Here is a 6,000-nt window from a genome sequence, read left to right on the forward strand (position 1 = left end):
GGAGGAGTCGACGTGAACATCCAAACAATATGCAAGAATCCCGACAGTATAGGTCACATGCAAAGAGACTGGGGTCACAGTGAAATTGTCCATCAGTCAGACAAGCAGAACTGATTTGGATGCTAAATAATGGTTTAGATATTCAAAAATTCCATATATATGCGAAAGGCTTCAGTGCACCTCGGATCTGGCCTATCAGAGGAGCCCTCTGCAACCGCACTCCCTCATGCAGACCCACGCCGTTCCTCTGAGCTCACGACTAACACGCACAACTCTACAGATATGCAGACATGTGGAGAACCGGTACATGTGAATACACAAGTTCAGACATTTTCACTGAGTCTCCCTCCAACAGACAAACACAGACAAGATGAAACCTAAAATATAACATGTAAAAATCATTTAGGTTATGATCTCCTCAAATCATTTGCTGTAAACTTTACGTCCATCACAATTTAATTTTTAACAGCTGGAAAAGAACCAACAAAGAGCCTGGTGTGGAAATATGGGAGCATGTGTGTTGGAACGGATATTTGTGTTTAAACACTGAACAACAGAGGAATGTGCACCCATGACTCTTCAAAGCCGCGCGTCCATATGGTTCCATGTTTGTTCTCTGCTTTTATCACCAGTAAAAGTAAAGCTGAAAGTATAAAAGGCTGGCACTGTCTCTAAAAATATGTGAGTCGTTTGAATTCAGAATATTTCAAAACAACTTAATCAATGCGAAATTTATACAAGCAAATGTCTTAAAATCACAACATGCTGCCGCAATTATGTTGTGATCTCCTGTTCGTTCAAAGGGCTGTCTTGTTGTGATTGTCAGATGCCACTCGCCATTGAAATTTGTTTTTCATGTTTCCCATCTCATTGAATGTCAAACATCACTTATTGAGGGAGCCAAATCCATCTGATGATTTTTCCACCCTAGTCAAATGGAAATGGTGCATGTGACAAAACAGTGGTATTAACATAATAAAGGAATTCGACTTACAAAAACCTCAACATCTGCTGGGTTGGAGAGAGTATTGGATAACATTTCTTTGAATCCAATTGATGGATCCGATGGCGCTTAGACAGACATTCAAATCATAACGTCTCAGGAGAGGCCAATAATAGGAACAACATGGGATTAATCTCAACACTCTCGACTCAGAGGAGACAAAATATGCATGGGCGCGTACATCTAAAAGGACGGTGTCATAAACAAATTCATGGGTGAGAGTATTTTCCTTCCTTCTTCCTTTCCTTCTTTTCTTCCTTCATTCCAAGAAGCACGTGGATGTCTAGACCATCGGCAAAGGTGCCAAAAACAAAAGAAAAAGTGCGATAGTACACCCTATTTATGAGACACAGGTGAAAGCATTTTCACAGAGGAGTTAACCTCTTCAGATTGTAGTCAGATTTAAGCTTTTATCACTTTATGTACATTTTATATTTCTACAGGTGCAAATCAGTAATATGTCATTGACAAGTTTTTCTCTGGTGACAAGTCCTGCTGAAAATTGAAATTAGCATCTCCATAAAGCTTGTCAGCAGAAGAAAGGATGAAGTGCCCTGCTGCGCTGACATTGGAATTGATAAAAGACATTGTATCAACACCAACAGATGCCATTTGCTCCAAATCATTGACTCTGGAAGCCTCACACTAAACCACGTGCAATCTGTATTCTGTATATCTACACTCTTCTGTAAGACAATGGTACCCTAATTTTCAAAAGGAAATGCTAATTGTTCTGATATGAAAAAAGAACATTGGACCACTGATCAAAAGTCCAGTACGTTTTCTCCTTTGCCCAGGTAAAACATCGCCGATGTTGTATCTGCTTCAGAAATATCGTAAAATAATTGTAGTGAGTCATAGCACATGTCCTGGCATATGAAACACTGAACTCAAACATCAGCCCACATCTTGTGAACCTCCTCCAAACTGTTGAATAGACTTTGCTTCCTAATGTTATCAAAGCTGCAGTTATCCCTGTTGCTTTAACAACTTTTTAAAAATAAAAAACTTTATATTTTCTTTTTATAATCTGCTTGGATACAATAATCTGTGAAAAGACAGCTTTATTAAAAGTTATCTTTTTTGACGTACGCTCAACATGTAGGGTGGTGTCACTGGCTGGATACAAGATTCTTGATTATACATGGATAAAACATAATATTCATTGTATGATTTTTCTTTCTTTGGTTTTATGTAATATTCAAATTTCTGAGAAACTGCATTTTGGATTTTATGAGTTATAAGCCACTATCACTAAAACTAAACACTGATACTGTATTACTGTGTCTAATGGTTCTACTGTATTTATGAATAGATTGAATTGCATAACATACATAAAACAACTTTTCAATTATATACTTTTTACATGCACCTATATTCATCAAATTACTGATTTCTTTCATCTTTTTGATCATAACTTTAAGTATAATTCTGGAGAAATGAAAGTTCCTTTTGAAGTTGTTTAATCAGGCTCACAACATGACTTATGACAGAAGAAGAATATCAAAGTGAATAAAGAAACACATTTAAAATCTGGGGAATGTCTGACTGACCAAAGTGCGTACAGCGACCCAAAAATGATGGACAGAGAACTGCTTGCGATCTGACCTCCAAGACTAAGATTAAATAATAAATACAACGTGTCTGAATTAAAAAGACACTTTTCTACATTTTTAATGTAAATGTATTATTGCATGTAATTAAAAATGAATGATCACAGAGCTCACCTCTGCAGACCTGGGAGCCCTGCTTCATCGGCTGGCCATGGGGACCCATTGGCTGAGACCTCAAAAAGCACTGAGTTGGAGGAAGAGGAACAAAAAAGGAAGAGCGGGGAATTCGAGAGTGCTGTCAAGAGATGAGTGCATCACCACAGAGGCCACTTTAAAGACTGTCCAGCCTGTACAAATAACCATGGGAATTTCTGGCTGGTGATTAACGCTCTGGCTGTTGGCTTAAATCACTCCGGGAGAGAAATGGCACAGTCTTTGACTCTGTGATGTACTCCCCAGCAGAGCTCCTCTGATGGGAAGAACATTGCTGATGAGAAACTAAAATGAGATTGCCGAGAGCGGGGGCAGGAATTAGGGCTGACCCGAATGGGTCTTGGGGTAACATCGAGGCTATCACATTAACCTGACGGGGGCTCCTTTAATAGGGTCCAGGGCTTAAACTGATATATCAATTTCCCTCCATGTCGACGACTTCAAAGGCCAGAGCTCATTCTTGCCGTTTGTGCAGGCCCCCCATCAATCTCTTGCTGCAGTGAGCATCATCACCTCCAGCCTGAGACAAGCCAGGATAAAGATCAGCTTCTTCCTGACTTTGCACTGCTGGTCAGAGATGAGATAGCACAACAAGTACTAGTTACTCTCTCCTCTCAGTGATAATACAATGCCATAAAAAAGTATTTCCCCCTTACAGATATCTTCTGTTTTTGCTTTTTTCTTCACTTACATGTTTTACATCAAAATCATTCTTAACGTTAGGCTGAGATAATGTTAGGAAATACAAAAGGGTCTGTAATGACATTTTTTTTTGTCAAATGAAAGAAGCTTTCCATGCCACTTCCTCTATGTGCAAGAATAATTTATTCCTTACTAAATCATGAATTAACTATGGTTATCTACTTTTCTTGTTGAATTTTAATAGCCACACCCAGGCCTGGTTATTGCCAGGCTTGTAGACTCAAGAAATTACTTAAATAGAAGCTGCCTGACCATATGCAATTGGCCATGAAAATGAAAATCAACACATCATGCTCCAATCCAAATAAATCCAAGGACATATGAGAAACAAAGTAATTAGGGTCTAACGGTCTGGGAAAAGCTGTTTTTTAAGACTTTGGGACTCCAGTGAACCACAATGAGAGCAATTATCCACAAACAGAAAAAAAAAAGTGGAACAATGGTAAAGTAGAGGCGGACTCACACACTTGCCTCAGTCAATGTCAGTGTTTATGAAATAACTATAAAAAACACGCATTGCAAAAATACAATCCACAGGAGATTTCCAAGGCCACTGACAAAAAAGAAAACATGTTCATGTCTCATGAACATTTTGTTGATCCCTAAAGGTTTTGGATGAATTAAAGAGGGTGTGATGGTAGCAATGCAGGGAGTGTAATGTTCTATAGCTGACGACCTTTGTGATTGATGGAGCAGTGAGCTCTACTTCCTACTAGAGAATCCAGAGCATGAACTTCAAATCATCTGTTTGTGATCTGACATGTGTGTTATCCATCAGGAAAATGATAAACAGCACATTATGACCTCCACCTCTGAAAGTGTTGAATAAAAACATTCAAAACAAAGATTTTAGAGTGTCCTAGTCAAAGTCTGACCCTGAATCGATACAAAACAATTTGAAATGCACTGTTCATGAGTGGTCAATCAAAGCAAATGCTTGGTTTTCATTGGAAAATCACTTCATTGCAATAACTGGTTATTATTTTTTGCTATTAAAAATTTTTCGATTGTGAGAAACATGTAAGTGTGACAGACAGAAGGTTTTGAGAAGGAAAATATATTTTTCACAGCACTGAAGCTACCCTGTAAAAAGCTAGAAAAATGCAAATCAAGACAGGAAATTGGTTTCAACATGCAGGTCAACAAAAAACAGTACAGTTCACCTTCACGATCACAGAATGACTGTAATTGTAATCATGGCTGACAAACATATCTCTATGTCTGTGTACTAACGTCATAACAATTACCCTTGTCACTGGAAATGTGTAATTTAGGAACACAATTATGGCTCTTACCTCAGTCAACAGTCTAAAGATTGAGTAAAAGTGCGGCAGAACACCTTCCAGTTTATCTGCACCCTTTGTATAGAAAGACTTTCCCCCCTCCCAACAACAGACACAAGGAACTCCTTTCTTTTTGCTAAAGTCTCTGTTCTCAGAAATCATATCAAAAAGCCTCGCTCACAGTACAGGCCCTCCAGGGTTCTGATGTCACTTCCACTGTAACACTCCGCTGATGACTGACACATGCTTCACATGAGCGTAAAGAAAAAAAGAAAACAAACAAACACACACGCAAAACAAAACATACACGCTACACACTCCCTTTTTGTCTTAGACGACATTTCCGACTTTACGCTAACTTGCTTTGTCAAAACAATTCCCAAAGAAATTAAACGACACATTACTCAAGTCAAACCTGAAACCGCGATCTGACACAACAAACCTAATCCGGTTTGAACAGCCGCTGTGTTGTGGTGTCCTTGGAGTGTGTGTGATTCTTCTTGAAACATGGCTTAGGTTTCAGGAAGTTTTAGGCCTGGAATCAGTCATCGGGATGTGGGTTGGGGTGGATGTGGTGTTTAGGAGTAGAGGCGCAAGAGGGTGGGTGTAACAGCACAGAAAAGATGGGCTCTGATCAAACTAATCACTCCTAGGAACACAAGTCAGAACTTTCACTGAGGATAAAGAACATGAAAAAAAATCAAAGGGGTTTACTAGAAGGTGTGCTGTGGGTGTGGCACGGAGAGAAAAAAATATAAATAAAATATAATAAGTTGGCTGTATGCTGAATACTTTTTTAACAAGGGGGAACCTATGTTTGAAGAAAGATAATAAGAGTGTAGATTTCTGAAAGAAGATCCTACGTGCTTTCAGTTTCTGATCACACGCTTGATCTAGACAGATTCAAAGAAGAAAAGATGGCAAATATTTGAAGAAATAAGAGGAAAAAAAGGACGGTCTGTGTAGTAAGTTACAGGAGTCAAACTAAGAGGTGCGTTGCGCCAAAGGAGCCCGCTGGTGTGGGCTACAGTTTGCCGTTCGTAGAAGCCGAGATCTATGAATACAGATAAGGGAGATGTGAGGGAATTTTACAGCAGGTATTGTCTGTCACTCACCCCCTCCGTCTGTGTGATCACTGCCTCCTCGGCTGCCGTTTCATCTTCCACTCTCTCGTACACCCACACAAACACTCCTCCCCCCAGTGCTACCAACGAAGGCCTGGTGTTGTGATGTGCCCTTGCCAAAA

At 39.4% G+C, this 6,000-nt stretch overlaps 1 long non-coding RNA gene across 1 annotated transcript in view; it reads right to left on the reverse strand.

The window, feature by feature from the left end:
* The window catches only part of LOC129364286 (uncharacterized), a 42,616-nt gene extending 39,638 nt beyond the window's left edge, over positions 1-2,978 (reverse strand). Inside the window, exon 1 of the long non-coding RNA XR_008606424.1 lies at positions 2,731-2,978. This is a non-coding gene — a long non-coding RNA (uncharacterized LOC129364286). The remainder of the gene's footprint in view (positions 1-2,730) is intronic.
* Between the last annotated feature and the right edge of the window lie 3,022 nt (positions 2,979-6,000).

The sequence above is a fragment of the Poeciliopsis prolifica genome, unplaced genomic scaffold, assembly GCF_027474105.1.
Source record: "Poeciliopsis prolifica strain line A6 unplaced genomic scaffold, Auburn_PproV2 SCAFFOLD011, whole genome shotgun sequence".
NCBI lineage: Eukaryota > Metazoa > Chordata > Actinopteri > Cyprinodontiformes > Poeciliidae > Poeciliopsis > Poeciliopsis prolifica.